Below are 25,079 nucleotides of genomic sequence, written 5' to 3'. Positions count from 1 at the left end.
GACTAAACCTTCAGCTTTCTCACAGGGGTTCTAAATACAATTATTTAATTATTTCATTTTTGGTACACAATTTACAATCATATTTATTCAAACTACAAAATTATCACTCTAAGACTTTATAGATATTACAGTTTAATGTTTTGTTAATGCATGATTTTCTGTAAAGCTGCGTGTTGTGAAAAGCATTATACAAATAAAAATGACTTGACTTGATGATCTCAATGTTATCAGCAAATGAAGTTGATTTAAAATGTTGTGACATTATCTATTTGACATCCCGACTAGCCTGTCCTTCCTCCCCTATTTCAAAATGTGTTCATTCACGACTGTCCCCGCCACCTTTCAAAACAAAGTGATGCCTCCATGAGAAAGGTAACCTTCACTATAGGCTTTAAATGCCCTGCCATTTGTCCTCTTTAGAATAAGCTAACAAAAGCTTTCAGGGTCACCAGCACTTTCCTTTCTATTTTTTTTTTTTTTTCATCTGAAGGTCATGGTCTTTTTCCTTCTCTCTTCAGAACCATTCCATCTCTGACAGGCAATAATCTGATAATCAGATCCCCAGTGCTCTAGCAGCCATATGCATGAGTTAAAATCCTCCTGACAAGCAGCACTTATGCTTGGATTTGACAAGCATGTGTGGATTTGTGTGTGTTTGATATGGATGGGTGGGTGTATATGGGTTTGGACAAGGCATTTGTTCTTTTTCATGTGGTCCCGCCTTCAGCAAGACACATCACAACACAATGGAGGCTTGCCATCAAGAACACTTACTCAACCTGTACATCAAAAAAACAGCTGAATTAAAATTATAAAAAAAACTCCAGCCACTTTCCTTGCGTCCAACTCCCGCATTCCAACCCAGAACAGCCAGAGAGTGATGGGGAAATTTCTCGATTTCCACTTAAAAAATTGGGGTCATGCCATAGGGGAGTGGTACAGCAGAAATTAGAAGAGCCCCAACATGCTTCTCTAACCTTTTCCAAACTGTGAGAGAATTTGCAACGATGGGGCCAAATCTAGAATTAGCCATTTTGTTCTTTATGCCACAAAATAAAATATCTTTCAGCCTATGTGGCTTTACCTTAGCAGATTAAATTGTTCTCCATAATGCCATAGATTGATTGTCGAACCATGTATGAAGGGCTCTTATTTGGAATGACCAATAGTATAGCACAACATTTTTTACTGCTTGCCCCCCTGCAAGTTTGGATTGCAGAAGTGTGGATAATTTGATCCTAGGGCGTTGACCATTCCAGATAAATCTGGTGATCATAGACTTAAGGTACTTGAAGTAATTTAGGGGAGGAGAAAGCAGCAACATAAAGAACGGAAAATTAATACTAAGTAGCACATTCATTTTGATAGTGGAAATTCTTCCCTGTAGAGATACCTTGAGATTGTTCCATCTTTGAAGATCATTCTTAAGTGTAAAGTAACGTTATCACTGGCAATCTTGATGAATTGATTATTTTTAATGTTAATACCCAGATAAATCATTGCATTTTTCACAGGAATGAATGAAGGTATAGGGTATTTTACATCAATATTGTTGATCATTATTAAAGCTGACTTGTTCCAATTTATCTTATAGCCTGCTAAACCATGAAAATAGATGAATTCCTTGATAATTAGAGGGATTGCAGTATCAAAATGATTTAGGTTCAAAATGATATCGTCCGTGCATAGAGATATGATATGGTTATGACTATGAATCATGATAGAGGGGCTATTAGACTGCCTGATCGCTTGTGCTAAGGGTTCAATGGATAAACAGAGCAACAAAGGGGAGAGCGGGCAGCCTTGCTGTGTTCCGTGCTACAGAAGAAATGGGGAGGAAATCACATTGCCTGTCAGCACGGTTGCCAGAGGAGAATGATAAAGCATCTTGACCATTGAAATAAAGTTAATACCAAAGCCAAAACATCTTAATACCACCCACAGATAAGTTCACTCCAGCCTATCAAAGGCTTTTACAGCGTCAAGTAAAAAAACAGCACATGGGCTCAGGTAAGAGTCTACTACGTTGATTATGTGAAGAAGCCGCCTTACATTATCATATGCCCAAATAAAGCCAGTCTGATCCTCATTGATTGTGAATGACGTCTTCAAGATGAATGGCAAGCGCGCTTTGACGTATATCTTTAAATCGCATGAGATTAGTGAAATCGGCCAATAAATAGAACATTATAATGGATCCTTTCCTTTTTTCAAAAGTAATCAAAGCTGTTTTCTTGTCTCTGTGGAATGTTCCAGAATGAATTGCAAAATTGAACTAGATTAAAAAGTTTGAGTACAAACTTTAGGTTGGCTTGCGAAAGCCTAGCATGAAAGTTTGAAGTAGTTGTAGAAGCTTGAAGATTTAAGGTTTTTAGATAGATAGATAGATAGATAGATAGATAGATAGATAGATAGATGGATAGATGGATAGATAGACAGACAGACAGACAGACAGACAGACAGACAGACAGACAGACTGGATGGACGGATAGCTACCCTGAGTCCCATGAACAAAACCAGAAGTCTTTACGTTGTTCTGGTGCAGAGATATGTTATTTGTTACTTGGTTGCTAGGGTAACCACATCTGGTTGCTAGGCAGTTACCAGGGTGATACTTATGTTCTGGAGGAGATAAATGTGATTTGTTACTTGGTTGCTATGGTAGCCCCATGTCGTTGCTAGGCAGTTACCAGAGTGACACATAATGAGGCTCCATGCTATCCTGAGTGAAAAAAGTCAATCCGGAAGTCTCTAAAATTTTCTGGTTCAGAGATATGATATTTGTTACTTGGTTGCTAGGGTAAGCCCATGTGGTTGCTATGCAGTTACCGAGGTGATACTTATGTTCTGGAGGAGATAAATGTGATTTGTTACTTGGTTGCTAGGGTAGCCCCATGTCGTTGCTAGGCAGTTACCAGAGTGACATATAATGAGGCTGGAAGTCTCTACAATTTTCTGGTGCAGAGATATGTGATTTGTTACTTGGTTGCTAGGGTAAGCCCATCTGGCTGCTAGGCAGTTACTAGGGTGATACTTATCAAGGGTACTTGCCATACTGATTTAAATAAGTCAACCTGTAAGTCTCTATGATTTTCTGGTGCAGATATATGATATTTGTTACTTAGTTGCTAAGGTAAGCCCATGTGGTTGCTATGCAGTTACCATGGTGATACTTATCAAGGCTCCTTACCATCCTGAGTGAAATAAGTCAACCCGGATGTCTCTACGATTTACTGGTTCAGAGATATGTGATTTGTTACTTGGTTGATAGGGTAGCCCCATGTTGTTGCTAGGTAGTTACCAGAGTAATAATTAATGAGCCTCCATGCTATCCTGAGTGAAATAATTCAACCCGGAAGTCTCTACAATTTTCTTTTGCAGAGATATGTGATTTGTTGATCGGTTGCTAGGGTAACTCATGTGGTTGCTAGGCAGTTACCAAGGTGATACTTAATGAGGCTCTTTGCCATCCTGATTGAAATAAGTCAACCCGGAAGTCTCTATGACATTCTGATCCTGAGATACCCATCTTAGTGTTTTTGAATGGAAGTCAAAGGGATTTGGTTGCTAAGGTGCACTAAATGATAGACAGACAGAAAGACAGATATACAGACTATTATATAGTGACAGACATTATATACTGTCCAAGTTATTGGACAAAATGTATTTTGCTTTTATTCTATTTTATTTATTCTATATGATGCTTTGGCAACATTGTTTTTGAAACTTTCATGCCAATAAAGCCCATTCCATTGAATTGAATTGAATTGAATTGACAGACAGAAAGACGGACAGATAGACAGATATGACAGAGAGAGGGAGGAAAAAGGGTGAATAGAAAGAAATAGATAGAGAGAGATATATATAAACATTGTATTGACATAGCAATATTGTAAAAACAGTGATTTAAATAAAGTTTGATTGAATTTCTTAGAAATAAAGATTGAATAGAGTGGCCATCATCACTTTAAAAGACAGATAGAAATAGAGATTTGATAGAAAAGAAGCCTAAAGCATGTTATGCCTTCTGTTGGTGGCTCATATTTGAATTTTGACAGTTGGTGTTGGCTCATCTGAACATTCCGTCAATGTAAGTGAATGGGATTTTTCCAGTATTTGATCATCCGCTTTGAGAAACCGTAAGTCCGATCAGTTAGAAAAGATATAGCACACTATTCGGGATTAGTCTGAAGGTCTGTGCTGAGTTTGGTGCATGTAGCTTAAAAGCTCTAGGAGGAGTTAGTCTTGATAATTTTAGTCTCAGAATAATATTAATATTAAGTTTAAATATGATTTCAGTAAGTTGGCTTTCTCAAGAGTAGATTAGAAGTAGAATGTCTTAAATGGATTTAGGAGCCGTAATTACTTGTTTGTTAGATTACTTAATTGCGCTATATATTCTTTCAACATTAGGGCTAGTAAGTTGCCTGTAGTAAGGCCTGTCAGATTCCAAATAATATTTTTGCCTGCTTCTAAGCTGAATGAATTCTGCCTTTGATAACGTAAGCATGTTCTATTCTCCTTTCAGTGAGGACAAAAGCGCAGAATGGTCATCTGAAAAGTTTTGCTTTAGTAAGGTTTCCAGGGATTGTAGCCTATTTTATTTTCTAACTTTGCGAAATGGCAAGTTTTCATTTATGGCGAGGCTGGAGGAAAAAGAAATGCAGAAACCCCGGATGACACACTTAGTTGTCTCCCACAGCATTTGTGGGTCAACACAACCAGTTGAGTTAGTGTCTAGAAAAATCTGTATGCTGCCTCAATGCACATCATCTGAGAGCGTTTTTAGAAAGATGAAATGTTGCACAATACAGCAGAGTGGTCAGACACTAAAATTGGTAAAATGGAAATAAAGGTATGTCGAGATTAGAGAAGGATTAAGAATTATGTAATCTATCCTAGAAAAAGTTTTATGCCTTTTTATGATCCTTGCATTTAGTATGTTGAGCTCGCCAAAGATCAACCATATTAAAATCTTCAATTAATTTATTTAACAGATTGGAAGACAGATTAGCTGTTGCCTGAAGAGATTTATCAAGTGTGAGATTTAAAACTGCATTGAAATCACAACCCACCACTAAGGGGCAGTCAATCTGCTCTAGTAACATGCTAGAAATATTCGGTTCATGGTTTGTTCGGACAATAAGCCGAAGCTAGCGCCAGTCTGATGTTGTGCAGCAAACCCCAGATGAAGATAAACCGGCTCTTGTTATCATTTCCATTACTATTATGAATTATGAATATTATGCTATTATTCCATTGCACATGATGAAGCCACCAATTTAAAGTATTTGTTTTGAAAACGGCAACATCACAATGCATCAGGTGCATCTCCTGTATTAATGCAATAGAGGTTGATTTAACAGGTTATTCTCCTACTCCTGGCCTCCATGTCTGTCATCATATCAGTGAGTAGATCCAGCTGTTTCATCAAATTTGAGAAAGAATGTCTGTCCTCTTGTGCCTGTGTGGAGACTACATGGTCCTACAGTATATCCATTTTACAGTTGTTCAAGTTCAACATTCAGGTCTTTGACAGACTCACTAGTCTTTATTTTTTTAAATACAGTCCTTAAAGCAGGAGTCAGGATCGAATCGATAGCTTCTCTGAATGCAGAGGCCACAATTGTATCTAGGATGTATTGTTGTTCCTCCAGGGATAACTTGATACCTATAGCAATAGCAGTGTCAAGCTCCTCTCTGGAGATGGCTTAGTCTTTGTATTTTTTTCTTAATTGGAGAGTGCTCGACCTCCCTTTTCCGAGCATTTTTAGCTGTAGAGATATTCACAATGAGATTAATGTTGAATGTTCAGAGATTAACTGCAGGATTATTGAAAGTTTATATGTGCATTGCTGCCGAAGGGTCACTTGATCATTTTATGATAGTTTTATGTTGATTTTATGGTCATTAATATTCATAATGCTGCTATTGTTTTATGCATGAACTTGATGAATTAGTATTTTGAATTAAAAACTTTGGCCATGCACTGTCATTGCTGTTAGATGTAATATTTATTTCATATGCACTTTTTTAAAATGTCATAAGGAGCTCTTTTTGTGAGGCCCTTTTTGTTAGTAATAAAGAATGGAATACATTTTCTTCCTCTTTGTACTTTTATGTTAAAATTAATATCCTTCTCAAATGCATGTGATGTGAAATAAAATAGGATTAGGTTGAAAGTAATCCAAAAGTAATTGGATTAAATTTCCCCCCAAAATATATAATCTATAAAATTACATTACTGATTGCATTTTTTGTCATGTAATTCACAAGAAATCCACCCAGCACTGAAAGACATCATATAACACGTTTTCAACTACCTTTTTTCTCTTGCAAGATAATATCCTTTCCTTAATTTTCTTCCCCTACTTGCTCTAGAAACATACTTTCCCTATCTGTTACTCACTCGCCGTTGTGTCGATGTAGTGACACTAGGGGTCGAACTTGGGAGCCCCAAAACCTCTGATATTTGAGAAAAAGGCCAATGAGAATTGGCGAGTGGAATTTGCATGCCACTCCCCTGGACATACGGGTATAAAACCAGATGGCTTGCAACCACTCATTCAGATTTGTTCTTCAGAGTGGAATGGTGTAGAGAAATCCACTAGCGCTCTATTCACCGCAAAAGTGTAAAAATAGCTGTTGTATATATGGCGCATTACAGCGGGTTCTCCCTTTCTCGCACAGATAAGTGCAAATAATGCCCCTGGGCACTTCAGCAGCCACACTTGAGAGAAATAAAAGAGTATATTTTTTCTAATAGAGTAAGCACTGACAGAGAGCGTCTTTTTAAAGATGCCTTTCCGTCTATGTGCATTTCCTGGTTACGGTCAGTGTCTTTCATCCTCTGATAGCCACTATCGTTGTCTCACTTGTATAGACCGTAGACAAAAGAGCTACATGAGGGTAGTCCTGCCCAGGATTGATGCAGGACCTGCACTCGGCGACCAACTTCGCCCTGTGGGTAACGGCCTACGGCTCTGCCTCAGCATAGAGCCTCCTGCAGGAAGTTGACGCCCACGTCCCTCGGTCTGGCACCAAGAACCCCAGGAGGGTTTCGAAGCATCCCTGAGACGGGTGACCCAGATGTGAGGAGACCCACTGTCAACCAGGAGGTGGTACATGGACCACTCCATCCCCCAGTGGAGGGCCGGGATGAGAATCTTTAGTTTTCAGAAAACCACTTTCATTTTCAGAAAAAGAGTTGTTCGTCATTGTCATGACTGCAGTTCACCAAATATTTGCAGCAGGGACACTGCGGACACGAGTCTCCCATCTACGCACACCCAGTATGTGATGTGCCACAAGGATGCCCAGCCTCCTATGGTGGGTACGCGGAGAGAGGTAAGTGCTCTAGCAATTCTCTCTGCATAGTCACGAGTTTGGGACGCGAGGCCTCTCAACGTGGCAAATCCCACTCCCCCATCCGTAGGTATGTCAAATGTGATTGTCTCCTTGGTTCCCTTACACTGAGTCTGAAGGTATGGCTAGCCCTCTCCAACCCGTCGTGCCGTCTCAGGACGATCTGACTTGGCTATGAGATTCAGTTCAGCAGGTTCACACCCAGGCTCAGTGGCGTCCGTTCTGCCTCACTAGTAGGCAAGGATGCCACTGTTCTGTGTGCGGAAATCATAGTCTTTCTAGAGAAGGACGCAATAGAGCCTGTCCCTCCAGCCGAGATGATGAAGGGGTTCTACAGCCCTTACTTCATCATACTGAAGGCAGTTAGTTGCGGCCTATCTTAGACTTGCAAGCTTTGAATCGGGACCTGCACAAGCTAAATGCTGAAGCAGAAGCACATTCTGTTATGTGTACAACGTCAAGATTAGTAGCAGTAGACCTAAAGGACGTGTACTTTCATGTCTCATTTTTGCCTTGGGAGTCAGGCATACCAGTAAAATGTCCTAAAATGTCGCATCATTTCAAAAGTCGCAGAGGCAGCCCATGCCCTGCTAAGGGAAATGGGTGTTCGCATCCTCAATTATCTCTATGATTGGCTGATTCTAGCTCACTCTCAAGATTTACTATGTGTGCACACAGAGACCTGGTGCTCAGACACCTCAGCCTTTTTGGGCTTCGGGTCAACTGGGAAAAGAGCAAGCTTGCCCCGGTGCAGAGCATCTCTTTTTCCGGGATGTAGTTGGACTCAGACACTATGACAGCACACTCAGTCTGGGCTGAATTGCCTGAAGACATTCAGGGGAAGAACAGCAGTCCCACTGGATCAATTTCAGAGGCTCCTGGGGCATATGGTGTCCTCAGCGGTAGTTATACCACTCGGGTTGATGCATATGAGACTACTTCAGCACTGGCTTCAGACTCAAGTCAGGCAAGGTGGCAATGGCACAGCGGTAAGCATCACGTGGCTATCACGCCGATCTGTTGCTGCACGTTCAGCCCGGAGTTCCACTAGAACAAGCCACCAGGCATGTTGTTCTCAGAACAGACGCATCTAGATCAGGCTGAGGCACCGTTTGCAATGGGCAAGTATGTATGTATTGCTGTAGCCAGCAATACCAAGCTGGCGGTATTGCTGGCTCTGCGGAGGTTTCGGACAACACAGTGATGGTAGCCTGGGGTGTAAAGTAATGAATGACAAATACTCACGTTAATGTAATTGACTAATTTTCCCCAAAATGTAGTTTAAAAATTGTATAATTTTACTTTTAATGAGTACATTTTAAGTGCTGTAACTGTACTTTTACTGTGCTATTTTCCCACAGTCTGTGTTCGCTTCTTCCCTGTCCTGATTTTATTTTTATCTATATACATGATTGCCTAGGGAGATTCTCGTGACTCCCATCAAATCAAATCACATGTAAAAAACTTGAACAGCAGCTGCAGATCTGGCACCAACTGTTGAGAATGCCTCAAGCACAGTTTACAGCATAACCATACAGCATAACCAGCTGCACCTGAAAAGGAAACACACTACTTTTGGCCAAAAAACTTGAGCAGCTTTAAAAGTATCAATGTAATAGAATAAAACGCTAACATTTTTAATAATAATACATTTTTTAATAATACTGACCCCTGGTGTAGAAAGTGTGTTAATCGGTATAATAAATTACCAGGAAAGTAGAGATGATAAAATAATGTATAATTATGATTAGCCTTTATAAACATAGAAAAGTATCAATTTTTGCAGCAGAGCAACGCTTCAGCAGAACATTCTACCAGTCACAAACTTCAGAAAATTGTGCATCATGCATTAGAATGAGAACACAACTATTTCTTGGCTTAAAATATACAATAACTAAATCACCCCCCATGTGCTACATAAAGAAATAATTCACACAAAAATGAAAATTCTCTTATCATTTACTCACCCTCATGCCTCATGTCTATGACTTTCTTTCCTCAGAATAACACAATTTAAGACTTTTAGTAGAATATTTCAGCACTGTAGGTCCATTCAATGTAAGTGAAGGGGTGCCAACATTTTGACGCTCCAAAAAGCACATAAAAGCAGCATAAAAGTAATACTTTCAACTCCTGTGGTTTAAGCCATGACTTAAGAATTTATATGACAGGTGTGGGTGAGAAACAAATCAATATTTAAGTCCAATATTTAGAAATTCTTCTCTCTGCCCAGTATGCATGAAGAATGTGAATCAACAAAAACACAAGAATAAAGGGAAAGTTAAAGTGGAGATTGACTGAGCAGTGACGAGAAATAATAGTAAAAAAGGAATTAAATATTGATCTGCTCACCAAATCTATCACATTGCTTCTGAAGACATGGATTACACCACTGGAGGCACATGGATTAGACTGCTTTTATGCTGATTTATGTGATTTGTGGAGCTTCAATCTTTTAGCACCGATTCACTTTCATTGTATGGACAATGAAATTCTGCTAAAAATCTTAATTTGTGTTCTGCAGAAGAAAGTCATACACATCCAGGATGGCATGAGGGTGAGTAAATATTGAGAGAATATAAATTTTTGGATGAATTATTCCTTTTTAGTCGTGATCTAGCCCATGAACCAAATAACTTTTCCCATGCCTGCTCTATCTACTCTACTGTGCAGGACATGACATGCCAAGTGATCCTGCTTATTTAGCATTTTTTTGCATTCCTTGCATTGTTTGAACATGTTTTATGCACAACAATAATGCTCAGTCGGCCTTAAGGGAAATTTAGACCCTACATATAAACTGATATTAATGTAATTGTTTCATACATTACGATTTTAAATGGTGATCTGTGTATTAAAAATAACCTTTTTATATTTTAATTTCTGATATTATGTCTCCCTTTTATTTTTTGGGAATCTGATTCATGTAGTGTTTATCATAGATAAGTGATGTATTTTAAAATTTGGCATACAGTGTTCATTATAATGGGGCATAGGTTTTGCAACTCGTTACTCAATACTCACTACTCATGAGTACTTTTAAATGAGCTACTCTTTTACTCTTACTTGAGTAGTTTTTAGGACAGCTACATTTACTCTACTCACACAAATGTATTTTGGAAGTAACGGTACTTCTATTTGAGTATGATTACTCTTTCCACCACTGACGGTAGCATATATAAATTGCCAAGGCATTTCACGCTCATGTTGGATGTCGCAACTCGCCCGCCATCTCCTCCTTTTGAGCCAGCAGCGACTGAAGTGAACTGAACCCAATCTCGCGGTGGAAGCACTGTCATGACAGGTAACGCTCAGAGGAGAGTGGAGTCTCCACCAGGTGGTTCAGCTGATTTGGTGTTGATTCGTGAAGCGCAGATAGACCTGCTTTCTTCCCAGAAATCCTCCCACTGCCCGCTATGGTGCTCCCTGGCTGAGACTCTGCTCGGCACGGATGCGTTGTTTCACAGCTGGTAAGTACATGTGAAAATTATTATTATTTTTTCTCAAAAAGTAACCTCCTTTCCATGATGGAGGGAACGAGACATTGTGTCCCTCCTGCTAAAACACTGAACTACCTGCTGAAATGGGACTCTGTCTTGGATCCTCAGCACAAACCTGAATGAATGGTTGCAAGCCATCTCCTTTTATACCCATATGTCTAAGGGAGTGGCATGCAAATTACAATCACCAATTCTCATTGGCCTTTTCTCAAATATCAGAGGTGTTTGGGGCTCCCAAGTTCGACCCCTAGTGTCACTACAGCGACACAATGTCTCATTCCCCACATAATGGAATGGAGGTTACAACAGTGACCAAAACGTTTTCTTCATATTTTCAGGATTGGCAGCTGTCCGATGCCCTGCTCTTTCTCTATAAGCAGGGAGTCAAGATCCCTCTTCCCAGGCATGACCTTCATGATCAGCTTCCCATGAAACACATTTGTCCTTTTAACTTTCTAGCGCTTTCTTTCCTTAATGTGCTTAAATATACAGTACACACAGTATAAAAGAGTCAAGTTCTGTTTAACCGTGGAAAATCCTGTAGTGATTTGTATTTTGATAACTTTTTGTGAAATGCTTTTTGCTGTTTATAATCATCATGAAACAGGGTTATTTAAAACACAAATTCAATTATTCTAATGGGTTTAAGTGAAATGCATTTGAACTAATCTTAAAGATGAGTGTGAAATGAATACAAATATGACATTACACATTTTAGAACTACTTTTCTATCATTTTAGATCTTTTTTTACACATAATTTGGAGCTGTGCTGAGCCTGCTCAGACAATTATCTGTGTAAACACATCATATAACGAGATATATGATATATATCAACTACCTTAAGATAATATCCTTACATTTATTTGCGTCCCCTGCTTGCTCTAGCAACTTTCTTCCTTTATTCCTCAGAGAAAAGTTATCTACACTCAGTTGCCACTTTGCACATGTGAACCTGCTTGTTGAGTTGAGTTCAAGAGGTTCAGAAACAGTTGTTCAAAGTTGTTGTCCAAACTAAACAACAATGGGGAAGAAATTGGATCTGTTACTTTAACAGGTGAATGATTGTTGGTGCCAGGCATGATTGTTTATCAGGAACTGCGGGTCACTTGGGATCTCTTCTAACCCACAATAGTCTCTAGGACAGTATAAATGACAAACACCCAATGAATGGCAGTTCTGTGGCCAAAAATGCCTTGTTAATGCAAGAGGTCACAGGAGAGCAGCCAGACTGGTTTAAGTTGACAGGATGGCAACAGTAACTGAAAAAAACACAAGTTATAACAGTGTTTTGCAGAATAGCATCTTGAAACAAGTCAATATGAGTGGGCTAGAGCAACAGAAGACCACACCAGTTTCCACTCCAGTCATCTTAGCAAAAGACACAGAGGCTATAGTAGGCAGACATGCAAAGCAAAAGATATGGAAAACATCACCTGGCCCGACAAACCATGATTTCTTCTGCAATATGCAGATGTTAGGGTCAGAATTTAGTGTAAACAAATTTAATCTATGGATCTATCATGCCTTGTGTCTATGGATCAAGCTGATCGTGGTTGTGTAATAATGTGGGGAATATTTTCTTGGCACACATTAGGCCAATCAACCCAGATAGCAAAATTATCTTGCCCCAGATCTGGCTGTATTCCGCCTGCGAGTTTGGCCCACATACCGCATGGAATAACGGTCCAATATTAGCCCAAAAGCCACTTACCGAATGTAAGCTGTATCTATCCCAGAAAGAGGCCAAAACTCAGCCACACTTATCGTGTCCCCCAGCATGCAGCCGTAATTGGACCACAACTGTGCCAGAACACTAATCCACAGATATTAGCCAGAAAACAGCCAAACAATTTTCAGCTGCCACACCAGAATATGGCCATAGCTTATCCTACAACCCCAGAAAGCAGCTGTAACTAAACCACAGTTCAGCCAATATTTGCCTTAATATTAACAATCCCCATAAGTAATTTAATATTTTTATATTTGTTTTCAAATAAGTGGCAAAAAAAGCAAAGGTTTAGATTTTTTTTTTTTTTTTCAGGTTTAATTCAGGAATATAACATTTAGATGTCATACATAATTGAAACCCTGATGGAAAAAAATACACAAACAGTACATAGGTGTGAAAATATGTAAAGGATAAAAAAAAAAAAGCTGTAGAAAGTCAATAAATAAAAATTGTTCATCAGCTGATTCCCATCTCTTGCTAAAAGAGTCTCAAGCCAACATGAAATAGGCCAGAAGCATGTCTTCTTGTGTTTATCCACACTCATCCCACAATTCAATGGACAGCATGTCTTTTTCTTCATTTGGAAAAACCAGACTCAAGCCAATGTTTAGTCGATTTAATGTCTGTATTTGCTTTGTTTCTTTTGGTTGACTGGACTCACACCAGACTTCAGTCAAATGCTATTTCACACAAAGGTGTTAAAACTTTTCTGCCAGAACCAAACCAAAAGTAAGACAGATTTTGCTCACATCCTGTTTCTATCTGGGAACACTTTACACAGACAATCGCTATGTTTCCATCCAAGTTGCAAATTTGGAAGTTTATAAAATCAGAATATCGCAAGAACAAAGTGTGAATAAAGCCACAAAGAACAAAACTGTCAAATTGGATAAAATTTACTTTTTTTTATTTTATAAAATACTCATGTTTTATAGCACGCATACAAAACATTTTGTCATACAGACATTTTGGCATACAGAACTTTGTCTCATATCTGGGAGCAACAGTGCATCACACAGTTTTGGGAGCGCAATGTGTGTGCATTTCTCTGTCCTTCTGTCGTTACCGTGTGGATCTATAATATTTTTTTATAGATAGTGTCAGTAATCCTGCCCTGCTGCACAGTTCAAGTTTGTATTCAACTTACTTTTCTCTGCAAACTCTACACAAGCTTCGGATTTTCAGGACACCAGTATTTAGAATGACCAGAGCAATATTTCAGATGCGATGATTGGTCTGCTGATTTGTCCAGTTATGAACTAAATATTCAGTCACATAACTTTTTTGATGCAAATATTGTATTCCTAATAAATTCAATAGGAGTTTATTTGGTAAATGTGTTTCCATCACATTTTATGCACATTTCTTCTCATCGAATAAAACATTTATCAACCTCAAGCGAGCATATCAGTTCCCCTTCTGTCACTCACTCAACGTTGTGTCTATTGTAGTTACACAAGAAACAATGGGCTTCTTCGGGAGCCTCGGATACCTCTGAATATGAAAAAGGCCAATGAAAAATTGGCAAACAGAATTTGCATGTCCCGCCCACGGACATACAGGTATAAAAGGCAGGGATCCTGCATCTGAATCTGTCGGATTCTTTATTCGGAGCCGAGCGGTTGTGTGATCAGTGAGCTGAGAAACTCAGTACTGTTCCACTTACCTCTAAGAGCATTGCTGTTGGATCCTATGGGGCATTACCAGCGGCTTTCTCCCTTCTCTGCACGCCAGTGCAGTCCACACCCCTGGGCGCTTCGACAGAGTTTCCTAAAAGAGCAAATAGGCCTCTAAAAGAGTTTATATCCTCTAAAAGTGTAAACACATTGGCATTGAACTTGGCAAAATACATGTCTTTCACGATTTTCCGCCTTTGTGTAGTTCCTGGATGCGGTAGATATCGCTCAGTTTTTGATGGTCAAAAATGCTGCCTCTGGGCATGCGATCACACTGAGGCAGCGTTTATGAATGGTTCATGTTCTCATTCCTTCCTTAAAGGAAACGCCACTCCAGCCGCCCACTGCGTCACGCTTTCTTCCCATGGGATTGAGGCTGACCCGGCTGGCGATGGAGGCGATTTGGGGAGTTCGCCGGGCGCGGTTTCACGGGGTATCAACAAACCAAAATCCCTGCGGAACAAACCAACCCCTGCATGATCGTTTGCTTCCATCCAGGCTTGATTTGAGACCATCTTGCCCCACCTCCAGACCAATGTGCAGATGTTCGGCATGCTTGCCTGGACCGGCGAGAGTGTTGGGCTGGACCGGAACTTCCCGTTCCCCACTCAGCCCTCACAGCTAGACAATTGGTTCCTCGGATCAGGGCCCAGCTCAACCTATTCGGCGCTGTCGCTAAGGACTTCGCCCAACGTTTTTCAGCGGTGAACAAACAGACAGAGTCCTTTGAACACATCAAGCCTCCTGATCGTTCATGAGCACGTACTCTGTCTGTTCGCCAAGGGAGTCCCCCTGCGTCTGCGAAAGCTCAGGCAGCTCTGCCCCAACCTGAGCCCAGCTCTCGGCCCCAGCGTAGAGCTTCCCGCAGGAACCAGTCTCACGAGCCCCTTTGTGGACCCAATAGGCTCCCAGGCATTCCAGAGACGGTCGACTCAGGGAGCAAGATGGCCTCTACAGAGTTGGCCTCTAGACCAGTCCATCCCCCAGTGGAGGGCAGGCAGGGAAACCTTTTTCCACACCCCGACTGGGCTGTGGTACCCAAAAGAGCAGCTTCCTCACTCCTTGACTCATCTAGCCATTGCTCACAAACACCGTTCTCATGGCGGCCCGGCATCAAACTCTTACAGTCAAAATGGCACTATGGACGTAGACCTTTCACCTCCACATCCACAACTGTACCACATACACACACCCGTCAGGCCGGTGTGACGATTCCAGAGGACACCTGACTAGGACATCCTCCTCAGTCACTAATCTGCCCCCTACTGGGTACCTGGAGCAAGGTAAGTGCTTTGAGTCTTTCCTCAGCACACATGCCTCAGGATGCAACTTTGCCTCCTGATGCAACACTACCTGCTCCCCATCGCTGTGAAGCCCCACCAGGTACATCAAACGTGATTTTCCCCTTAGTGTCCCCGCTCAGAGCTTGGATGCATGGCTTACACTTTCCATCCCGTTGCGCTGGCTGGCCAGGACCATCTGACTCGGCTATGCGATTCGGTTCGCCAGACACTCGACCCGTTTCAGCACTCCACTTTGGTGCACAGCGAGAACGCCAGCACTCTATGGGCGGAAATCGCAACCCTTCTACACAAGAACACGATAGAGCCTGTCCCTCCATCCGAGATGAAGAATGGTTTCTACAGCACTTACTTCATCATACCCAAAAAAGGAGGTTGGTTGAGGCCAATTTTGGACCTAAAGAGTTTTCAACCAGGCTTTGCACAAAATCATGTTGAAGATGCTCACGCAAAAACATATTCTAACATGTGTTCGGCATCAACATTGGCTCGCAGCGGTAGACCTGAAAGACGCGTACATCCACGTCTCGATTTTGCCCTGACACCGACCCTTTCTACTGTTCATGTTCGAGGGTGTCTTCACGAAGGTCGCAGAGGCCGCCCTTGCCCCTCTAAGGGAAGTGGACATCCGCATACTCAACTACCTCGACGACTGGCTGATTTTAGCTCAATCTCGAGAGGCACTATGCGCTCACAGGGACCAGGTGCTCAGGCACCTCAACCGTTTAGAGCTTCAGGTCAACTGGGAAAAGAGCAAGCTCTCCTCGGTTCAGAGCATCTTTTTCCTCGGCTTGGAGTTAGACTCAGTCTCAATGATAGCGTGCCTCACAAACGAGCGCTGCACTTATCAGGCAAAATGCCTAACCCTATAAAACTATTCCAGAGGCTCCTGGGGCATATGGCATCCTCAGCCATGGTCGCCTCACAAGGGTTGATGCATATGAGACTGCTTCAATACTAGCTTCAGACTCAAGTCGCGAGATGGGCATGGCACCACGGCACATATCGTGTGATCTTCAACCCCGTCTGTCGTCAGTTATTCAACCCTTGGACAGACCTCTGTTTTCTGCGGACAGGAGTCCCCCTACAGCAGGTGTCCAGATGCATCGTGGTCACCACAGATGCCTCCAAACAGGGTTGGTGCACCGTGTGCAATGGGCACACAGCCGCCGGTTCCTGGACAGGACCGTGGTTACGTTGGCACATCATCTGCCGAGTTGCTGGCTGTATTTCTTGCCCTGAGGAGGTTCCTCCTGCTGATCCGAGCCAAGCACGTCTTGATCTGTTCAGACAGAGTTTATACTTATAAGTGGAATAAAAGACTAACTTTTAAGAATAATGTGTCACTACACTTGGGATGCTTTTATTGTGGTTGATGCAGAGGCATAATAAGAAAAGTTATTATATTTGGAGGTGGAAGATCTTTTGTTAATCCCCATTGGTTTTGGAGCAAGAGCATAATGGGGGCATTGTCCAGAAACATAACCTGTGCACAGCATTGCATACTGATTATCGTTTGAGTGACCTATGTGTTTGACATTTATCTCTTGGTGTTGCTGTTTTGATTAAGTCAGTCCTTCAGCCATGTACTGTATATATGCTGCCTGCAGAGTTGTTTAGCATCATGGATGTTAATCTCTGCATTGTATTAAAAGTACCCCTGAGTCACTAAGATGATAAAATCTCTCTAAAAAACAGTCTTCTTGCTAGTCTAAGAGTGAAGTGCTTGGAGGTAAAATTGGGGTGAATCAGCAGTGATGTCCCTCCTCGTCAGACTTCCCTGTCTATGGGTTCACCATTATTCTTTATCCATGTTCATGTCCATTTCCTAATCTGATTCAACACACTCTTATAACCCCCCGCCCCCACACCCCAAGTTCATTAAAAAGCAGGGCATGAAACTTTTAGATAGTGTGGTACAGTATAACCTACTTTATTACTGAAAGTGCAATATTTAAAGCACAAAGATTGAAACGTGACCTGAAATTGATATATATATATATATATATATATATATATATATATATATATATATATATATATATATATATATATATATATATTTGTATTGTTTAGTTTTTGTTTTTTTAAATGTAGCCCATATCAGATATTGGTATCAGATATAGCACAGATATAAACTGAATTGAATGCGTAGGGTACAACTGGGTAAAATGCTCTATATAGTAAATTAACTATTCCTTAATCAAACAACAATATTCACAAGAAAAAGAGAAAAGCACTCGCTGTCCTTGGCTGGATAACATTAGTAGCTGTAAGTCCAATACATTTCAATGACAGGTCTGCTTCTCAGTCAAACTCTGACTGCAGTAAATCATTATTAATTAATATCAATTAGTCACACAGTAAATAGAATGTCAATAATGTAAGTAGTTTATTTAACACTTTTAACTAGTTTAACACTATTTACTCTATTCTATATTTTATTACTGGTTCTTGAATAATTACTATAAAGATTGAAGCAATTTTTACTTAAAGATTATAAATCTACATTGTTTTAATTCAATTAATATTTGTTAATATTAATATTAAAAGTTTTAAATAAAGAAGTGTTTATTTAAAGGGGAGACTATAAAGGGGTGCCATTGTTTGAAAAATTTTGCTGCTTTAGAAGAATTGGCATATGACACACAAGCTGCATGTAATACGTTTATAATACTATTGGGTCCTTTTTTTATTTTATTTTTAAGCTGAGATTATTTAAAACATCTCTTCACACATACACATAAAGTAGTCATACAGTACAGGGTTTGGAACTATGTGAAGGTGAGTAAATTATGACTTAACTTTATAGTTAAGCTTTATATTCTATATAAATAGTAGAAATCTATGGTATGTCCTCATTTAGATTGCTAGGTTAAGATGTATGTTTGAGTCTGTGCCTGTGCGTGTACTGTACATGCACATTTTGTCTATTTACCATATTTTGCAATTATACAAATGATAATTCATTCAACTACACCACACTGGGAAAGAAATCAAGATAGCAGGAGGGGAGCTCTCCCTAATTTAACAAGGCATCCAGCTGTCATAACAGTGTATCTGTGATCTGTTGAGAAGTCTTAAAATAACCAGAGCAGATAACTCTGACAGACATCAGAGGGAAAGAATGAGAGCTGTGAAGACAGTACCTGTGGACATATAGATTTACAGCAATTTATTTTTTATCGTGATGCCGGATGGTTTCCGTGATCTCTTTCTTTCTCTTTCCTTTTCTCCCCATTTTTCGCTCTTTCTCTCTTTGTTGAGTTAAACCGTTGTGATGGATTTTGGCAATGGTGAGTCTGATGCCTTAGGTCTGCATCGACAAAAACACACGCACACATTCTCATCAACTGGCCATTTATTAATGTAAACTGTTGTAAAAGTGTTACAATGGTATTTCTTGTCTATTTGGCTTTATGCAGTGCCATTTATATGTTAATCATATGGTAACATTTGATATTTTCTATTTATAATTGATAGATTATCCTTATATTGACAGGCCTGATGGTATTCAGCCCTTTTCCTCTCATGATAATTACAGAATGTGTGCTATGATAAGAGACTGCTTTGCATCTCTAAAATAGCAATTTCTCTCAAACTGTCAGCTGTTTGCAACATGCATAGTCATCAGAATTCCTATTTGTGCTTTTACATCTATTATTATGGAAGCCCAGGAGTGCCATTTAAAAAAGATTAAAAGGAATAAATGAGTAATCTATTAATTTGAAAATAACAATGTGAATAAATAAAACAATTTATAAATGGACAAATACATAGACATATTTAAATGTGTTTCTTTAATTTATGTTTAAAAATGTAATTATATTTAACAATAAAAAAGCACATTGATTAATAATTTTGAATGCACCTTTTAAAGTGCATTAAAATAAGCATTTGACAATTACTTTTCTTCATTCATTTGCCACTTGCTATTGTTCATATATTTGCCAATGGCTTTTCTTTTTCGTTTTATTTTGGCTTTACATTTTTGTTTTGCTTTGGATTTTCTTTATCCATCTGACAATCGAGTTTAAAAATGCCATTGGACTGTAGACTCGTGGGAGCAACCAAAGAATTTTCGACTCAGTTTTAAGACACACCACCTCTCCCACATCCCACTCAAAGGAGATGTAAGACAGTATGTCATTGGAAGATTACTGATAGAGGTTTACGTGCAATATGAAGACCGTACAAATGAAATGGATGCGAGGCATTTCAGAATTTAATGGTCACTTGTCGGGCCCTTCCCGAACGTGCAAAGTGGGACGATCACACTGAGGCAGCGTTTGTGGATGGTTCATGTTCTGATTGCAAGAATATAACCATGGCAGCATTGCGGTCAAGGCTGTCCTTCTTCCGAAGCGAGAAAGCAACTCTAGCCGTCCCCCCGCCGCCTGCGCCTTCTACCCACGAGGCGCTGAAGACGATTTTCAGTAGCCGCGATCTCGCCGGGTAATTTCCTGCAGACTTCCCATAACACAGCACACTCATTTGCTCCTGTCCGGTTCTGAAATGAGACCAGCCCGCTTCATGGCCAGCTTGATGTCTCTTTCGGGGCCTGCGAGCAAGAGTCTTTGATCGCTGCATTGGAGAGCACACTGGCGATGTCGGACGCTGAGGACTCGAATGGGCTGCCATCTTTGGGTCTGCCCACCCAGTCTGAGGCTGAAGCAGAGCTGACCTCCATGCTTGCTCGGGCTGTCACCGGGTTGGACTGGAAACCTCTAACCTCGCCTGAGCGCTTGTGGCTTGATGATTGGTTCCTGTGTACGGGGCACATGATAAAACGACATCCTCACACAAGAGAAAGCCCTGAAAATTCTGTCAGAACAAGACAAAAAGCAGTTTTTCAAGTAAGGAAAATATTTACGAAAATATATATGTTGAACATGAGCAGAAATATGTGAGTTCTGTCTATCAAAGTGTTGCTTATAGACAATTGTTCTGCGGCCTACTGTTGTATGTTATGCCCTTAATTTTTCACAGTCCAATCTTAAATAAATAGAAAGATATCAGTATAGTGAATAATGGTCAGCTTGACTAACATGATGATTTTTTTCTGTTCTGTTGAAACTTTTATTCACAAATGAATGAAACCACGATAACCATAGTTTCTGCCAAAGTACCACAGTTGCTGCAATTATTGTTACCAGACCAACTATAGAACTGTGTAAAAAGCATTCAGAATCTTTCATATTTTTCCTAACAAAAAGGTAACTATCTTTAGTTTTATAATTTAAAAAATATATATATTTTATTAACCATAACTGTAGTAACTATAGAATTTTATGGTTTCTATGGTTACCATGGTAACAAATTTAATTTTTCTTTATTTCTACAATGAGAGTGCATCTTCAAATATTTATTATTAGTTAAAATGTTTTGGTTTTTTTTAGTCTGAAAGAATAATAATAATTTCTTTAATAGTCTGTCTTTATAACAATGTCAATTTAAAAAGTTAATAAATTAACGGATAGGCTATAGCAAATAGCATATTGCATGATTTTGTAAGTATGGGTCCCAAGTAAACAAAAAACTTCTAATTTTGGTCCTGGGCTGAGAAAGTTTAAGAACCCCTGGCCTAAATCTTTGACATTTTACCTCAAACATCTATGACATGTTAGTTGCCATTATCTGTGTCAATTGAATGTAAAACACAAATCGAGTCTAATACAATTAAACTGTAAATTACTTCATGTTAAATCCATAATACACAGACTACAATTGCAAGAGAGGTGTGTGATAAAAGTAGCAATACTTCAAAGCACTTCTAAACATCTATCAATAGCTATCCAATGACAGACCGTCTTACATCTTCTTCAAGTGGGACGTGGGTGAGAGGGTGTGTCTTAAAACTGAGTCGAAAGTTCATTGGTCCCATGTATCAACTGTCCAATGGCATTTTTAAACTTGATTGTCAAGTGGATAAATAAAAGCCAAAAGTAAAATGAAAAAAAAAAAAAAAAAGCCATTGGCAAATAGATGAAGAAATGCAACTGTGTCTTTATTGTGTCTTTTATTATTCAATAAAAAATGAATAATTAATGTGTTGTTTTTTCTATAAAATTACATTTTTAAACAAATTAAATAAAGACATTTAAATGTGTCCATTTATTAATTGGTTACTTTATTAACATTTTTATTTTCAAATTAATATATTAATAATTTATTCCTATTTTCTTTTTTAATTGGCACTCCTTGGCTTCTATAATTCTAGCCTATAATGTATGTGTGGGTCTGGTTTTCCTGCACTGTAAGGACCAACTAATGGTTCGCATGATGAAAACAGTTCAATAATTATACCAAATAATGTCCTAAAATCTAAAAATGCAAAAAGGTTTATTTGAGGGATGGGTTCAGGTTAAGAGTTAGTGATATAAAATATTAGCTCAATCTAAAAACAGTTGAAGTCAGTAAAAAGGGAAAGTCCTCAGCATGATAAAAAAAAAGATAGGGAGAAAGTAGGGAGGTAAGCACATCATCATTGTCAGATGTCTCATACAAATCCAGTTCAATGAAACAACTCTATCAAAGTTCTGCCAGCACAGCCATTTCCACCCGTTGAGAGAACTAAAAGATCAGCGTTTTGTTAGTACCATTTGAGCCTCTATCTATCTCCTTGTGTTTTATTCACATAATTTCTCATTATTTTGATAAGACTGAAGCTGATAAACAGAGGTTCGACTGCAGAAAAATTATCTTGGAATTAACGACTTGTGTTGTCTTTGAGTGTACGGACCAGTGCACATGAATATGTTAATGTTCAGCTGTCAGCTATTCAGGTTAATTGAATATTTCACTATAATGTTTAGTTTTATCTATGCTTTGGCCATACTGGTGTATAAAGAAATGTCCACACTTTTTCATCCAATGTTCCCTATCAAAAGCTACACTTTGATGGTGTGCTTGATTTAGCGCTTTGGGAACGTCTTTTATGAGTGACCAGCTGTGAATATGCGTGCAACACGTCAATTAAACTGACTGGAATTTATAGCCTCTGCTGGTGACATCTTTAGGATGCGCCAGTACCAGGGGCTATAAATAGATGCGCAACAGGTGCATCGTCAGGTCTTTTGTCTTCAGACCATTCTGTGTGTGTTGTGCTTCTCAAGCCTGTCAAACTTTCTACTTTCCTCTGATAGGAGTTCGATTTGTTAGGCAGTATGCAGAAAACCTTTTTTCTTCCTAAATATGAGCAATAAGAAAGGCAAACAGTGTTTACGCCATATGGCTGAAGCGGACACGCACCAGGTTTGTTTTGTGTGTTTGGGGTAAGAGCATGCTGGTCTTGCGTTGGGGCGGGTATGAGCATTGCGAGCTGTTTACAATGAAAATGCTTCGCACTCATCTCGCTTACTTCCGAGAGCCAGTGCCCACCCTTCCATTGTGGGGCTCTCGCATAGATCTGGCTGAGGAGCGAGAGACGGGTTCCGAAGCGCGCCCCAGCGCCTCTTCAGTTCATGAGGGGGGCGTTGAATCTCTTGAGTCCACGGACTTTGAGCTACCTACCTCTGAGCGTTCCTCACATGATAGTAAAGCGGTTGAGGAATTACTCAATGTAGTTACTCGTGCGGTGGCCAGATTACAGTTAGACTGGCCACACGAACAAGAGACCCCCAAACACTCTAAATTAGAGGACAGATTTCTGTCTGATGGCCAGGGGAAGGGAATGCAAAATCAGTCCCTTCCCTTCTTTGATGACCTCCATGATGAACTTTCTCTTTCATGAAAACCTTATATTTCCCCTATCTTTGTGCCTTCGATGTAGACATATTCGGACATCGTGGGTGCTGAGGCACGGGGGTATTCGATGAGACGCTCATGGGTTATCGCTCATCAGGCTCGGTATTGTCATTAAAAAGACCTACTCTCCCCACAAAGCTTAGCAGGACCACCTCTACATTTGTGGGGAAAGCTTATCAGGCAGCAGGTCAGGCTGGTGCTGCCCTACACACCATGGCAGGGTTACAGGCATACCAGGCTGATCTGTTGAAGGACCTGAGTGCAGGCAGTACGATTGACGAAGAAGCTTTTTCAGAGCTTTGTCGAGCCATGGATCTGTCTCTCCAAGCGACCAAACAGACAACTGAAAAATGGCTGCTTTTGTTAGCACTGAGAGACGTTTATGGCTGAACCTTTCGGGCATCAGAGATAAGGACAAAATGTTTCTTCTTGATGCCCTGGTTTCACCTTCTGGCCTGTTCGGTGACTCGACGAACACAGTAATCACCAGGTTTCAGGATGTGAAGAGTCACGAGGAAGACTTAAGGCAATTCCTTCCTTGCCGCACTCAGGGGGAGGGGGCCGCCGGCCACCCAGCCCTGCCCCGGTCCTACTAGAAGGGAGGCTCAGAAACAAAGTATGGCAGATCGCGCTCCCCCTCATAAGGACTGGGGACCGGTTCGTCGCTCTCAGCAGCCTCCAAAGCAAGACCTCTTGACCACTTCTACCTTGTAATATTTTACAAGCAGAAGTGGACCTCTTTGCCTAACAACAGACAGCACAATGTCTCCTCTACTTCACCATTAGTCACCCAGCCCCCCTGGGCCCAAAATGCGACTGTATGCATTTTCTCCGGTTTCTCTGCTCCTGGGAGTTCTGGCCAGAGTTCGCCAACAAGGGTCTTGCCTCTTACTGATATCGCCGCGTTGACCGTACAGGGTATGGTTTTCGGAGATAATATCTCTCCTCGACGGCTTGCCTTGGGCAAGTCCGGACAGGAGGGACTTTCTGTCTCAGGCGCAGGGGACGATATTTCATCCCCGGCCGAGTGGTGGAACCTTCATATTTGGCCCCTGAAGGGTACCAACTGAGGGACACTGGGCTTTCACCTGAAGTTATCTAGACCATTCTCAGTGCTAGGGTTCCTTCCACTAGGAAAAGTTATGCCAATAAATGGGGTGTCTTTGAAAGGTGTTGCACTGCACGTAATGCAGATCCAGTTAACTGCCAGACTCTTACAGTTCTGGACTTCCTGCAGGAGAAATTATCAGCAGGCACACACCCCACCACTCTCAGCGTTTCTAAATGTGGCCACTCTGTCGGCTTGCCATGCCTGATTGGTGGGGTACCACTGGGAAACATCCTTTGCTGCTCACTTTTGTTCGTGAGGCAATGCGACTGAGGCCTCCCGTTAGAACCAGAATCCCTTAATAGGATTTAGCTATAGTCCTTGAGGGTCTGGTTAAGACCCCTTTGAACCTCTAGAGTCAAGCTTCTGACTCTAAGATGGTTTTCTTGTGGCTATTACTTTAAGAAGAATTGGGGATTTGCAGGCTCTGTCAGTCTTGCCATCCTGCTTAGACTTTTCACCAAGAATGGCAAAAGCGATATTGCATCCTCATCCTGACTACCTGCCTTTTTAAGGTTCCTTTCGTCCATATATCCGGTCACTCTTGAGGCCTCCTGTCCTCCGCGGTTTACAACGCCAAATCAGGTTTCACAGATGTGTCCAGCCCGTGCCCTTCAGACTTATGTCCACCGCACTAGCCAGTGGCTTAAGTC

This window comes from Xyrauchen texanus, chromosome 2, assembly GCF_025860055.1.
Source record: "Xyrauchen texanus isolate HMW12.3.18 chromosome 2, RBS_HiC_50CHRs, whole genome shotgun sequence".
NCBI classification, from domain to species: Eukaryota; Metazoa; Chordata; class Actinopteri; order Cypriniformes; family Catostomidae; genus Xyrauchen; species Xyrauchen texanus.
The sequence above is the reverse complement of the archived record's forward strand: the minus strand, read 5'-3'. Positions refer to the sequence as shown.